This window comes from Anopheles coustani, chromosome X, assembly GCF_943734705.1.
Source record: "Anopheles coustani chromosome X, idAnoCousDA_361_x.2, whole genome shotgun sequence".
Lineage (NCBI taxonomy): Eukaryota > Metazoa > Arthropoda > Insecta > Diptera > Culicidae > Anopheles > Anopheles coustani.
The window spans coordinates 13833295-13848973 of record NC_071290.1 but is presented as its reverse complement, the minus strand read 5'-3'; positions in this window follow the sequence as shown (position 1 = coordinate 13848973).

Genomic DNA, 15679 nt, shown 5'->3' with positions numbered 1-15679 from the left:
TTCCTTTCCTGCCCCGGGTGAGGGTGCTCCAAAGGAAGCCGAGCTCGGAGTGCGCAATAAATGGCGTAAGTATATTTTGCCGGTGAGATGAGGAGGAGGAGGAGGAGGAGGAGGGGCGTTTGTTGCCCGCAAGCCGAACCACGATCTGTCACCATTTGCGCGCGATACGACGTGCAGCGGAGTTTTCACACGAACGGCCACTAACGGCAGCCCTCGGGCTCGGAAAATCCGAGCAGCCCAATGGTCCTGCGGATTGCCGTTTTTCTTGCGCGTCTTCTACGGTTCCAGTGTTGCCATTGTTCTGCCAACTGTAGTCCTCTGATATCCGGGGGATCATGAATAAAATATGTTTCTCACACCCTTCCCTGGAGGTGGAGAGCCAGTTCCTTCGATGGAGTGCCAGCAATGGGTGCTGCCTGTGTTTCGCTTCGTGCCAGGTCCGTGGCCAACGCTTTTCCTTTTAGCGCACGACGCGGGCGTGAAAGGCGTGAGCAGTTAATAGGTGGTGGTGTGAAAAATCACCAATGAAGCCATCCGCCCGGACCGCGTAGATATGCACTATGGCGACGGTGTTTCAATTTGTCACCCTCCGTTGTGCTGCCAAACAGCAGCCGTCTTTCGAAGCCTTTATATGTCACATACGCCCTCAGTGTTGTGTTCTTTAATTTAAAACATCATACTTTAGAGAGCCTTTTATTCGAGAGAGTGTTTCTACACCGTTCCATTAGTAAATAAAACTGTCTACAATATACCTACACTTCTTCCTTAACATTTCAGGTAAGTTTACCTTTGGGGAATGTACGCAGTTCAATTGTTTTCAATATTTTACACTATCGAGACCATTATGGTCCGTTTTACCTGTTTGAAGCTGGTAGCAAGTTGTTATTTGAAGAATTAAAAATGCTTACATCGTGGCAACAAGTTGTTTATATGTTTGTTAAATTTCTTCTCAATAACGCTATCCAACTTTTTCTTGGAGTTATTTTGACTCCTACAGAGGGATTTTGCCAACCGCTTCTGTTCAAGGCTGCTGTCGGTGCTTTGTTGCACGATATTTTATCGGACGTCTGATTCGATGTTTTCAGTTATTTTGAAAATTGTAATAAAATGAAATAAATGTTATTATATTCTTGCTGGATGAAAGCCAAAATTCCTAAGTTTATAAATTCTAATTTTGTTGACAGATAAAATTGGATACGACCATCCGATAAAATCAAACGAATCAAACGACTTCATGTGTCAAACCCCATACATTTTCGTCTGTCAATTGTGTTTGTGACTCTAGCCTTAGTAACATACTTTAAAGTTATGTGTAGGAATTTTTTTTCCTTGCCACTACACTTCTTCTTTATCCCAGTGTTAACTGGTATCGGAATGTCCTATTAATAAAAAAAACCCTACTAAATCTTCTCAGTTTTTCTAAACTTGATAAAACATAAGTAAATTTTCTATAATTTTCCATCAAATCAATTTCCCCAATCCAACAAGGAAATAAAAGAAGAAGCGGGGTTACAGTAACTGATTTACATCTGAATGTGTTTAAAGGACGAACGGCTCAAAGGCAAAAATGTCTTGACGGTTTCAATTGACTCCCAAGTACATAATGTCAAAAGGTGTGTCAAAGGTCGTGTTGGTGTTAACCATCGGTGTTCGTATTTTTCACCAAAAGGTTCACGTATTTGTAACCCAAATATTTGTCTCGATGTCGGCGTGCTCCGGTGGGGTTTTCCCCCAATTGAAAATTGCATCGGCTTTTCTCTTGTTCTTCCGCTTGCGTCCGGACTGGTCATATTTGTTTACCGATTGAGGGCGAGATCACCTTAATGCCGTTTGGATCGATCGTTCATATCGTTTCGCATATGCAAAAAAACCGCAAACATATTTCGATGGTTTGGGATTGCATTTTTCTCGTTCCCAGTAACCAGCGTGCGGTAGAAACATCGTTTTTCCGCTAGCTAACGCGATCGAGCAGATCGGCGGAAAATGGCCGAGCAACAACCTGCTGAACTCCCTATACACACACACACGCTACACGCTGATGGAGCTTTGATGGGTTTGCGCTGTGGCACAGTGTGACGCACGCAGCAGGTGACGATGACAGAGGTGACGGAACATGACAAATTGTCATGTCAATGTCAAATCCATCATGGATGCGTTTCTTCCTGCTGTCTGGAGAAAGTGGGATTGTTTTCAAATAGGGGGCTTACATAACATTTTACTCATTTGAATTAACAGTGCCCTCTCTATTCCTCTACAAATAGATTCATTGTTTCAATTTGGATTGATTTTTCCTTTTGATTTCTCAATGTTTCAAAATTTTCTGTTAATCTATCCATATATTTGCTATTGTCTTACTTATGCTATGAAGGAGTGTATGTTTCGTAATGTTTGCTATCAGTTTAAATGATCAGATCAGATCAGAAATGATCTGATAAATGATTTATGGTTTACCACTTTTCGTTTGCTCGTTTTACTCACTCGTTAGCTCTTGTTTTGTACTTCATAAGTATTCCCGTATAGAAGGTGAGTGAAGTGGAATTTTACAACATCAAAAGAGCGTTCACTGGGCTTAAATTTGGCACACATTTTGAATTGATTTCGATTGGTACTAGTGATTGAAAATGTTTTCATTGGTTGGATATCTGTTAGATTGCGTTATAATGTACTTAAGTGTTATTTTTCTTAAGTAAATGCCTAGAACTGAAAGTTCCAGGGTTTTTGCAGGAATACAGAACACATACAGGATTTATGGTTGTAGAGATAAGGTTTAAGGTTGTTTTAATAAATTTTGGATCTTGTTTTTAAAGTTTATACTTATAGTTCTCAATTTATAGTGCGATTCTTTGTTCAATTGTTTATACTACGGCGTGTTTTCCGCATGATTTACCACTCGTTTTGTTAGTATACCACTTCTTATAGACAGACTGGTAGAAGCAATGATGACGGAAAAAGGCGCTGCTGCTCCTGCAGTTTGTCCTTTCTTCGTTTTTCCTTCCAGTCGGCATTTCACCGATTTTCGAGCTGATACAGCGCATCTGCCGCTGGTATCTGGTGCGATAGCCCAAACAGGGGGGCGGGGGGCGAGATTTAATGGCACTCGAAAAAAGCTGCCGAAGCTGCAGCAAAACTCCCCTGCAGTGGCTTTGATGCTTATCTCGACCTCGACCCGCCTGGCCGGCCAGAGGGAGGACCATCAACGGATAAAACCGTATATACCGATCGCCGCCCGGAGAAAGGCGAGAGGCTATTTTGCCGCTGCCGCTTCGATGCTGCATCAGCAAGTAATCGGCCATGGCACCGTCCGGGGCATTTGCGACAATTTCTGCGACGGTGGCGACCTCCGATCGAAGTCGTAGAGCAATTAACGCGCAGGGCAACCGGGCAAGACATGTGCAACTTTTTCTGGCTTCCGTCGGCAGAATCGGTGTATGCGAGACCAACAAGTCCGCCCGGCAAGGACTAGTTCTCTTAAATCATATGTAGACTCGCCCGCTAATCGGTAGCCGGCTGAAAGGATTGCGCAATCTGCTCTGATAGACGCCGACTGGACATGCTTGGAGAACCCCTTTCTAGCGTCAGCGCTTCCTGGAGTTCGTAGGCGGTAGCAACAACCACCGGAGTTGGACTGAAGCAGTCTGATTTGTTTTCCCAAAAATATCTCCATGTAGGTAATGCATATTCTCAGACTTAGTTGATTTTGAATACTCCACCTTTAAGGATAATTTACCAGAGTTGGGATGAAGCAGTCTGATTTGTTGCGAGAAAAAATCACCTAGTTAGTACTGGATATTCCAAGACTTTGTAGATTCTGAATATTTTCAAAATTTTTAGGAATTAGCGCGTCTCTCGTACTCCGGTTGGAAACTAGACTCACAACGATAATTGACCGAAGTTGGTCTGAAGTAGTCTGATTCGTTGTCCGAAAAAGTCACCTTGTAAGTACTTGATACTTTCCAGACTTCGCAGATTTTGTATATTCTCCAAATCTTTAGGATGTAGCACGTCTCTAATACTGTTGTTGGGAATTCCACTCTTACGGATAATTTATCGAAGTTGGGCTGAAGTAGTCTATTTCGTTGCTCGAAAAGCTCACCTTGCAAGTTCTGGATATTTCCAGACTTTGCATGTTCTGAATATTCGCCAAATCTTTAGGATGTAGCGCCTCTCTTGAATTGTTTTTGGAAACTGCACCCATAATGATTGTTCACCGGAGTTGGGCTGATTTAGTCTGTTGCCCAAAACAATCACCTTGTAGGTACTAGATATTCCCAGATTTTGTAAGTACTGAATATTCCCCAAATCTTTAAGATTTAGCGCGTCTCTGAAGTAGTCTAATTCGTTGCTCGAATCACCTTGTAAGTACTGGATATTTCCAGACTTTGTGGGTTCTGAATATTCCCCAAATCTTTAGGATGTAGCGTGCCTCTCGTACTGTGGTTGCAAACTTCACTCTGTTTCTGGAGTTCATGCATCAAACCCTCTCCAAAATCTCAGCCTTAGAGAGGTTGCGCGCCGTTCTCGATCGGTTTCCTCCATGCAGCAGTGGTTGCACATAACCAATTCAATTACTGATGCGCTATAAAAATTACAGTTTCGAGCTGAAACGAACCGTGTTCATGTTAGTTCTGCCCATCATATGCATATGGAACCACACTGGTCATGGTTCGAATGAAGACATTTTCTTTTCCCTAGCTAAGGTTGTTGTAAACCTGTGCTCCTCCTCCCCTCTCCTTCTGCCCGCAACCCAAGGCTCGTTCTAACTGTTTTATTATTTCTACGGCCGATGTTCGGTTTTTATGGAAACATTGCAGTCGGGGTCACAAATCACATATTTCCGGGTTCGGGGGGTTCGATCGTGCGGGAGAAAAAGGGGTCATGCACATGAAACTCTTCCCTTCTCTCTTCCCCCTCCCATACACCAAAGCTCCATCCGGGAAAACCCATCAAATGGGCCAAATGTTCCCCCTTTAAACGCTATTAAACAATTTGTCGCCCGTTCTCCTCCCAAGGATAGCAAGTGCTTTCTCAGTGGCGCTGCAACAGCACGCCACCTGCCTCTAACCCCTTTCGCGTTCCGCGTCTGTGTTTAGTTATTTTTGGGCCCGAAAAACTACTCCCGGTTGCGCCTGCCGGGAAAACGAGCGCGCTTTCCCTGTTTGGGGGTTGTGATATTTTTGTGTCATAATTTTTAACCACCGTGTGCCGGGGCTGGCTACCCAACCCCGCGTTTCGCCCTTTACCCACCCTTCCCCCAGCGCGGTGCTATGAAAAATTGGTGATTAAAATTTTCCCCCAAAACTCGATGGAAAAACGTGACCGAAACGCCGCGATAATCGAATGTTGGATTTTCTTACTGGACCAAATCGGCTTCCGCGTTCCGCGGAGGGGGGGGCGGGCGTTTTTCATAGGCCTCCTCATGATGTGCGCATTTTCCGATGAGCTTTTCCGAGCGACCGTTCCAGTTAATCATGCATTCAAAGTGATTCCGCCGGGCACGTCGCGTTGTGGCTTGAAACCGGGTGTGCTTGTGTATGTGCGAGTAAGACATTTCCTTGCCTTCCATCCCTTTCCCCCCTCCCTTGCCCCAATGCCCTTCACGGGGAAGAGTTCACGCTCCATTTTTGTGGCTAGCGGTTCTTTTTTCCTTCTTGCTCCCGTGAGGCTTTTCCGACCCGCTCTGATGGTCGCGAACTCTGGCGAGTCATACATCGGCCCATCACCCCCTTATGGGTGGCGTGCGGGAATAGGTCCAAGGGTCCGGTGCCATGCCTTTTGGCTGACTCGGCAAGATCACTGACTGCATGGAGCGAAACCGCGGACAAAAGACCCGGTAACGTTTTCTCAGCCCACCCAGCGGGCCAGGATTTAGGGCCGCGAAATAATCCAACCCATCCCCCCACCCACCATTACCACCACCCAACCACACACCATCGAGTGTGGAGGGATCGTAATTAGAAGGTTTATGGTCACGCGGTTGTAAAGGGAAATCTCTTCATTTCTCCGCAAGGTGCCCGTCGATTGGAACTGGAAACCTTCTTCGGTGTCTCTCCTTGCCTCGCCTAGCTATCAGAGGGCTTGCACTCGGTCACACGTAACCCTTCCCGTTGCGTTGCGGTCATTCGGTTTCCATTTGGGTTGGCCAAACTTCATCGTGGTCTCATGTGCATTGATTTCCACCCCCCCCCTTTCACTCGTTTTCCGGCCGCCTTCATCCACTCCATGTGTGATATTAACGGTGGATGGTTGGGAGAGGGGGAGGGTAGGGGTGGAGAACCCATCAAGGATGCGCCACCGTGTGAAGGGCTGAAGTGATTTATGTTGCAAGTGATTCGCCGATCTATTCATCACTTCCATCCTGATCACCGTGGGAGAGAGGGGGGGCGAGGGGGTGGGGTGTAGGTACGTACGTTATTGAACGGCCTACTACTCATCCCCCCCCCCCTCCCCTCCACCCCAAAATTGACCGGGCTTCGATGAGGAACGATGACGATGGTGTACTTTTTTTCCCAACCATCTTCATCAAAACAGTTCGTCGATGGAAAGCTGGGAGGATGGAGGAGGAGGGGGGTGAGGGGGGGGGGGGGGGGGAATAAAACGATGATCGAAACATCTTTCTTTAGAGGGCTTCCTTTCCGTTTCGTTTTTTTTTTCATTTGCGCGATGAAAGGGGAACATGAACGCAGAAGTGTCCGTACATCTCCCAGCTTCTCCGACTCCGTATCCTCGAATCCTCGCTGTAAGTGCCTGCCAGGGAATTGTCTTCGAATCGCCCGTTCCCCAAAGCCGCAGTAGTCACCCCCACCCACACTCCCCTTTAACCCCATCCAATGCTAAGGGAACATGTTTAAGTATGCAGTCTCCGGTTGGTGGCGAAAGGCTTCACCCTAACCAGCGTGTGTTTCCATCGGTGTGTGTGTGTGTGTGTGTGTGTGTGTGTGTGTGTGTGTGTGTGTGTGTGTTTGCATGTGGCATCAGCATCCTAGTCTACCGACATCGGGGGTCGGGGAAGTAATCGGGGTAAAAAGTGCTACGCGTCCTTAGCAAAAAAAAACAAGCCATAGAAGTTGTAACTCTTAAAGGCATAATACACTGTATTTTTATTTCAGCACGTCGGGTTTTTATTAACTAAAATATTTCTATCAATATTTCTTGTTTCAAACGAAAAAAAAACGGCTTTATAAAACCTCAGTGTTTTTTTATATAACAGAAGAAAAGCTAAACTCAACATTATATCTTCAGTTGCAAAGTTTCGTTAAAGCTTTGAAGAAGCGTCCAAACGAAGACTGCCTTCTGTTAAATCAGCATTTTTACTTTTCGACATCGAGTTACAAAATGGGTTAATTCGATTGTTTTGTGTTTGTTGTACTTTTAACTTTAAAGTGCCAAAATAGAAAAATACAGTGGGAGCAAACAATTTTTATCTCATAAGGTTTGATTACAAAAGTTTTTTTTGAGACTCGAAAAACAAATTCCATCAAAACACTTTTACTATCTACAACAATCTATTTATTCATAATGCTACAACATTTGACATCCTCTCCAAATGGGAAAAAGACGAATTAGTTGTCAAGACTATGAAAACGAGACGACAAACAATCAATATGGCTGAAAAAGCCTGTTTTATATACCTTAAAAAATATTTATAGTATTTTGAAGATTTAAATTGTTTGAACTTCACAAGTTATTAGTTTGTTTTAAAGTTGGTAGTTAGATGTAGGGAGAAATTTTAGAAAACACCATTTGTGCGTAACTAATATTGTTTAATTTTCTGTAGATGTTTTAGATTAGATCGAAAATGTTGTGACAAACATGGAAAAATTAAGAAAAACAGCATCAAATCGCAGTTAAGATATAGCCATAGTTCTTTTTTAATATTTTAGGACAAGGAAATGTATGAATTCATTGTAAAACCAACCGCCTTCAGTATCTTACATAGAAAAAAAACATAGAAAAGTTCAACAACATAATACTATTATGATATAGATTGGTATTCATTGATGTATTGAATACATGCTAATTTAAAAAAATACTAAGAACTACTTAGATTAGATATTGTTTGTTGTCTTTAGATGTTGTACAATTAAAACATTACGATCGTGAAATAATATGCAATGCTATAATATTTGCAAATAAAAGGTACACAGTGATGTACGAAATAAATGACGAACAGGTTGAACAACTCTGGCGCTCTTACTTGTTACAGGATATAAAACTAGTAACTATTCGTGGTTTTACTTTCGAAAAAAAAATTCCAAAACAGTAGCTGAGTTGTTTTTTTTGTTTTTTAGTGACGGCTTCCAAGGGTTAACTTCCCGTCATTGTCGTTTCATTACTTGCGCCTACAACCGCAAGCCGGTAGTGTGGTATAAATTGCGCGCGTTGTGTGTGCGGGTGATTGAAAAGACAATTTACATGACGAAAAACGGTCCATTCGGTCCACCCGCGTCTCTGAATTTGGTCGAAATGCCTCCCTGGAGGGAGGAGATGATGGTGGGGGATATAGTATATTACAGGGGTCGGCAATTCCGGCCCCCATTTTGCAAGAAAACCCCTATTTCAAATTCATTTCCGATCTGTGTTATCCCAAAAATTAAGATTATAATTGTTGAACGAGGTGTTCAATACCAGGCGACTTCTTAACATACTTTTTGATAGACTTTTTCTACTGTATTTGTATTACCTAACGTTCTAAAATAGTCTAGTGTCGTGAATTTCGTCCAAAACCCAACAACAATAACTGGTTTACTTTGCATCCAAAGTATCTAGAATGCAATGTTTGACTCCATTACAAAATAAAATCTGGCTCCCAGTGCTAAAAACTTCTCGCAACTGAGTTATTTTAATTACTTCCAGTACTCCAGTGAAACCAAGATATTATAAAATTATTTGTGTCGTGGATAAATTTCAAGTACAGTCAAAGAAACTAATTAATAGTTCAACGAACCTAAATTTGTGTGTAGAAATAATCCAAAACTCAACGAAAATGTTCAAAAAAGTGATAAGATAAAATCTACTACATATTTTAACTTTTTTTTATGTATGGAGTTTTGTGTACACTTGAAACTCGACCAATACTGAACCGTCGCTAATGAAACTTTCCACACATATAGTTTAAGCACTGCAGATGTTGTTGAAGATTCGTTTGATCACTTTTTTGTGATAAAATGATCTAAATTTTACAATTGAAACTCAGTATTACTAACACAAACAAAACAAACACCTATGCAATCTACACTGCTTCACATAAAAACAAATCATAGCAAAAATGCACAAAATAGTATTTTTGTTGCACAAAACAAACATTATCTACAGTTTTCGGTAGTTTTTACAAAGAACAATAATTAATCGTAGGAATTTAAGGGTTTTCATTAACATTATTCTAATTTATGGCTCATACACGGTACTAATGAAAATAAACATCAGCCCAAGTATATATGCATCGCTGACCACTACTGTAATGAAAGTGACAGTACCAGATGTGAAGGTACATTAATCAAAAAAGGTTTTTACAACACGGGGTATTGATGAAATATCAACAATTTTAAATATTACGTTATAGCAACTATCAAATTAAAATAAAACTTTCGAGTACAGGGTAAAAACTGTAATTCTTTTCTCAAATCCTTCTTCGCCGAGCAACGCCGGGGCGACAAGCTACTTTAAAATAATTCATCTTTTTCCACCTTTTTATTTAGCTTTAATATTTAGGATGTTAGGAAGGATTTTCCGAGCAAAAGGTTCTAATATTACTTTAAAAACATTAAATCATCGTTTATGCTATTCGGCCGCGCTTTTGGGTTCCTGTTTTTGATTATGGAGCCCTTTTTAAGAAATGTATGCCGACCCCTGGCGGAGTAGGACGACCTATCCACTGATGCCGCCGAAGTGGTGGTACTGGCAAGCCGCGACGCCGTACGCACTATCATCGCTAATCGTGGAAATGGGTAGTTCGGTGGGGAAAATGGGAATAAACTTTTTTTTTTGGCGGGAAGCGCGTTCTCGCACCCTCATGTACGCGAACAAACAGTGGGCACGTTCCAATGTACACACAGACGACGGTACAGCGATGGCGACGGTGGCGCGCGCGGGGGCGGGCGAATCGTGACGACCTCAAAACTCCCAAAGCTCCGCGCTGTGGAAGTGGAGCGCGCCATTTGCAATGACGGAGCTGCTAGTAGGCTGGCTTCTCAATCTGTCAAAAAACTGTCACAAACCGTGGCGCTCGGGTCACAACGGGGAGGAGGGGAAGGGGGGAATGAGGGGGGAGGGATGGCGGTTGGTGTACGACGTTGGACATTCGTCAAAAGTGGCTGGCGTACACGGGTTCGGCTGGACAGCAGCTGGTGTACCAGCAAGAGTAAGTAAAAGAAGGTGAAGAGGATGTTGGGGAGGGGGAAGAAGGGGAAGAAGGGGAAGAATACACCAGAGAAAACCCCGGGTGCAAAACTACACGCACTTGCTTGCAGCAAACGGAATAAGGTCGCAATACCGTGTCAAATGCAACTGCAATAGTGATGCGAATAACAACTCTTTTGAAAGATTTGAATCAGGGTGAACAATCATTACGATGATTCGAATCTTTAAGTCACTCTTTTGTGATTTAAAACGTGTAAAAGTTATTAGTCGTCGAGGAGATTTGAGGCATTAACAGGGATTCGAATCCCAAAAGTGTGAATGAGTGCGTCAAAGAGTTGCTCGAATTCCAAATAAGGATTCAAATCCCAAGAGTGAGTGTAAGGGTTGTTAGTCGCCATAGAGAATAAAGATATAATTCGAATCTCAAGTAGGGATTGAAAACCCAAATTGTATGTGTACTCATATATAGTGCGTATATTAAGTCCCAGTTTGGGATTCGAATCCCATTGAGATTCGGCTCTCTACGGCGACTAGCAACTCTTTTATTTACTGTTGAGAGTCGAATCTTCACTTGGGATTGACTCACTCATTCACTCTTTTGGGATTTGAATCCCTGTTAAGGATTCAAATGAAAAAGGAGTAACAAAAACTATCCGTTAGGATTTAAATCAATCATTCAGTAGTAAGATTCAACTCAATCATTCATTCTTACTCACTACTTACATCACTAATCTGCAAACCGGTGGGGGAAATGGTTGGGGGGGGGGGGGGGGGGGGAAATGCAGCAAGAAAATCGGCGTGACGGAGTGGGAGGCAAGTAATGTCCGCTCCCTTTTCTTCCACTCTTTTGGGAACGGGTTCATCGTCTTATCCTGCATTTTCCGCTTGAGATGAGCCAGAAGGACTTTCAAGGGATGCGTTTCGGTTGGAAGGGGGAGGTGGGTACGTGCTGCGGCAGGAAGAGGGGCGGGGTGAAGGAGATCGTTATTAAATGCATATTGATTTTAGAAATCAAAACATGTTACTTCGGGCAGAATGATAAATGAATCGCAGCTGCCAGCGGCACGTTCGGTTTGCTGTTGGGTTTTCCGCCTCCCTCCTTCCACCCCACCCACCCTCCCGTTCGACAAACAAATACACACGCATGGAGAAGTACTACTTGTGGTGTTTTGTGCAACATCTTCCAGCCCGCGTTCGGGGTTCGGTTGGAAAAAGAGGAAGCTGGTTGGAAAAATGTCATTCCATGTTCGTCATCCTTGCGGGTGGAAAACCATTTTCCGCACTCCCAATCGGAGTGCACTCGGAGTGGTTTTATGCAACGGCAACGAACGTTTTTGAGGTTCAATCCAAAAGCAAAATACAAATCCATCCAAAATATGTCATACACTGAGGAAACCACAGCTTTCCCAGCGGGAGGGAGGGGGAAGGAGGTTTGCTCTATGAAACCTCTTCAGGAATTATGGATCCGTTTTCCTCCTTCTTTTCCATTGGGGTGGGAAAAGGATCTCGGCATTTGTTTTAAATATTTGTTTTTCCCCCCATTTCCCAAACGTCTTTGGAAAGAACTGGTAATGTTCTATTCGTTCTTGTTTGTCACACACACACACACTCACACACACATACATAAACACATACCCACACAAATATCGGGGGCATCTCGGTGGGTCTTCTTTCTTCCGGCTTCCGACGATAAACGCGTTTCCACCTGAGCGAACCATTCCTTTTTCCGGTTTTTGATTTCCGGTTAGCATATTTGTGTGTGCTGATGTATGCACACATGACCTGCACCAACGCACACGCGCAATTCCCCACACAAAGAAGGCCATTTTGAGAACTGGTTCGGTTAGAAGAAATGTTTTTCATTGGCTAATTATTAGTATTTTATTTTTAAATTTATTTATTTTGTCCAAATGATCATTCATTCCGGAACACATTGAACGAAGTGTTCACGTTCAACTTATCTTATTCGTTCTTGTTTTGTTTTGTTTTTAGAACCCCGTTTGGATGTTCTTTAGGCTTTTTTAAATGTTCATTAGTTTTACAACGAGTTTAGATTTTAAGTCTAAATTCACAAAATTTGCGAATAAATATTAAAAAGACATCTTAAAATCGATAAACGCCACGTCACCGATATTGTATCTTCATCACTTTAATATAGTAGTGGGCTTCTATCGTGTACTGCTGTTCGAAAACCTTCATTTTATTGAATTTTAGGTACAAATTGTAACAAACAATGATTTAATTAAAAACACGTACTAAAACAACGTGTTAATAAAAGACTCTAGGAGAAGTGATGGAATATTCATTTCCTCCAAAACAAATGCAAAATTTCATTTTATTTATACTAAGATACTCCGGTTTGAAGAGAGACATTCTCTGGTACAAGATACGGAATACAATTTGATGTTTGAACTATGAATGAAACAAATTTAACACCACATTATACAGAAAATTTGAAATATGTTTAATTAAATATTGAGGCAGAAGTCAGGAGTTGCACCATCTAAATTTATCAATCTATGTTATTTGGTCATCTGGAGAGCTTTGGTACATAGACTTAGTTCCCAGTCGCCTTATCCAGAGCTTAGAAGAGTAGGAGAAAACAGGTGTGATGCAAAGGTATCTGTTGTTCTTGTGTGTGCGTCAGTTTTCTTACATTTTTCCATACCATTCCCAGCATGCGTGTGTGCATTTGCTGTTCGGATCAATGTTTGTGGCAATTCATAGCGCCATAACTAAGCGCTAATCACGAATTCATAGTCATAGACGGGACACGGTGTTCTACCAGCAACAGTTTTTCTACCAGCTTGAAAGAAGCAGCATGCTGTCTTGTCGTTTTTCCTGCCTTTTGCAATAGTGTTTTTGACCAGACCAGCTTGCCTCAAACTCCAGCTTGCCCATCCCTTTCTTCCCTTTATCGGTCACCCTCGTCCCGATGACATTTGTTGTCGTGCCGTCCCAGGGGGGGTTGCATATGCATCCGACGCTAAAGAGGACGTTTTTCGTTTCGACGAGTCTTCTCCTTTCTAGGTCAAACCACGCGTGTGTGAATGTGTGTGTGTGTGTATTTGGTGTCTGGAATTCTGGCGTGTACCGTTCTGCATCCCCACCGCCCGGGGATCGGAGGTGCATTCGGTCCGTTCATTATTTTTGTGTGCCTTCGAATCTATCGATTCGAATACGTAATGATGTTCCGATTTGTGCGAACCGTCGGCTAAAACGGGGTTGAGGTGGAGAACAGTCGGTGCATAGCTCATCCGTTGTGCGATTGGTGGCACACAGCAGCAGCAGCAGCCAACACCAACCCCTGGTGGTAATCAGATCGATCGGCTACCGACTGGTAGAATGTTAGCTGTATCTCCGCCGTCCCATTTGGGTATTTTTGGTGTTTTCGGATTTGGAGTGTTCTCTTTCCCTTTTTTTTCTTTTTTGTCGTTGGAGGCCAAGGTCCCGGAGCCTAATTGCGAGCGATGCTGCGCACACCCCACCCAGTTTTTCTGCACCCGAGCACAGCTCCAGCGTTGGATCATGGTTTTGACCAGATACCAAGGAGAGGAGTTAGATGAGAGTTAGGCCTAATTCTAGGTTGGAATCGATGTAATTTCATTGGTGGAGTACCAGAGAGCCAGGAGGTCGATCCAGAGCACTTGAAGCTCATAGTACTCCTCCTTACCTTTATGATTGCTGTATACCAAAGTCTCTGAAGTGCAGATATTAAAAGGATCCCTCCCAGAACTTGGCTGCCTTATATCTAAGATTTCTTTCTACCAAAGTCTGATAGTTTCAAATATTGCAGAGATCTCTCCCAGGACTTAGCTAGCTGAAAACATAGTACTGCTTTCTTGCCTCTAAAATTGCTGTTTACTAAAGTCTCATACGTTCAGATATTCAAAGGATCTTGGCCTGCCGAAATCATAGTACTTCTATATTGCCGCCAGAATGGATATATACTAAAGTCTCTCAGACCAAATCAGAGTAAAGTTCAGAACTTGGCTGGCCGAAAACATAGCACTTGTGTCTTACCTATATAATTGATGTATACCAAAGTCTGATAAGTTCAGATATTGAAAGGATCCCTCCCAGAACTTGGCTAGGAAAACATAGTACTTGTGTCTAACCTATATAATTGCTGTATACAAAATCTGATAAGTTCAGATATTGAAGGAAACGCTTACAGAACTTGGCTAGTCAAAAACATAGTACTTGTGTCTTACCTATATAGTGGATGTATATCAAAATCTGATAAGTTCAGATATTGAAAGGATCCTTCCCAGAACTTGGCTAGAAGAAAGCATAGTACTTCTGCCTTACATCTAAGTTTGCTGTTTACCTGAAGTCTGATAATTTCAAATATTACTGGTATCTCTCCCAGGACTTCATTAGGCGAATACTAATGTCACGAAACACCATCATGCAGCTCAGCACCCCAGCCCCCCCCCCCCCCCCCCCCTTCCCTCACCATCTTCATTACTCCAAAAAGATGCGCCAACTGCAGGTCGATCTGTTTATTTGTCGACCGTTCACGACCTACTACTCTGCAGCGTATCTTCCTCCCTGCACCATAATCGCGAACCTCTTTAGTAATAATACACCGCCATCTATGTCCCCTCCTTCTCCCCTCCCCGTCCCTCATCCGCACGAGCCAATGCGAAATGATTTAAGATCGCTCTGTAAATTCCGTCCGTCCTTCGGGGAGATTCTCCAATTGCTTCTGAAATTAGCCCATTGTTGTGTGTGTGTTGGTATGTGGGGATGGTGATTGCATGCCACTTTGCACACTGATCGCGCATAGGTTAACCCTTGGATGCCCGGGTCGGGTTTTTTTTTTGGCAAAAATCTTTCCCTCCCTCTTAATCCACTTCCAAGCGGAAAAATCGGTATCCCTTACTTTCCCGGGTGATATTTCATAGCTCGAACTGGTTCGTTCTTCGTTGCGATCGGACGTGCACTGGCTTCGTCGCCAAATTTATCTCCACCGCACGCGCCTCGTCTGCGTGCTCGATGAAGGGAAAATGAAATAGAAGAACAATAATCAAACCATGCAATTCCCCCACCGCTCTCCGGGCTTCTTCTCCGCCGTCGGCAGCATAAACGCAGCACCCCGGAGGAGATGCGATTTTTCGGTTTGATTTTTGTTATTTTTCCCCCTTCCGTTTCCCGATGCGAGTTTCGGGCAATGAAATCATTATTGTTTTTTATTATTGTTTCCTGGTGCTTTTCCAGTGCAAGTGTGCCTCCCTTTTGCTGTTAGGCAATTATATATTGATCAATTTATTTTCGATCATGGTCTCTTGTCCTGTCGCGATTACGTGCATTGCTTTCT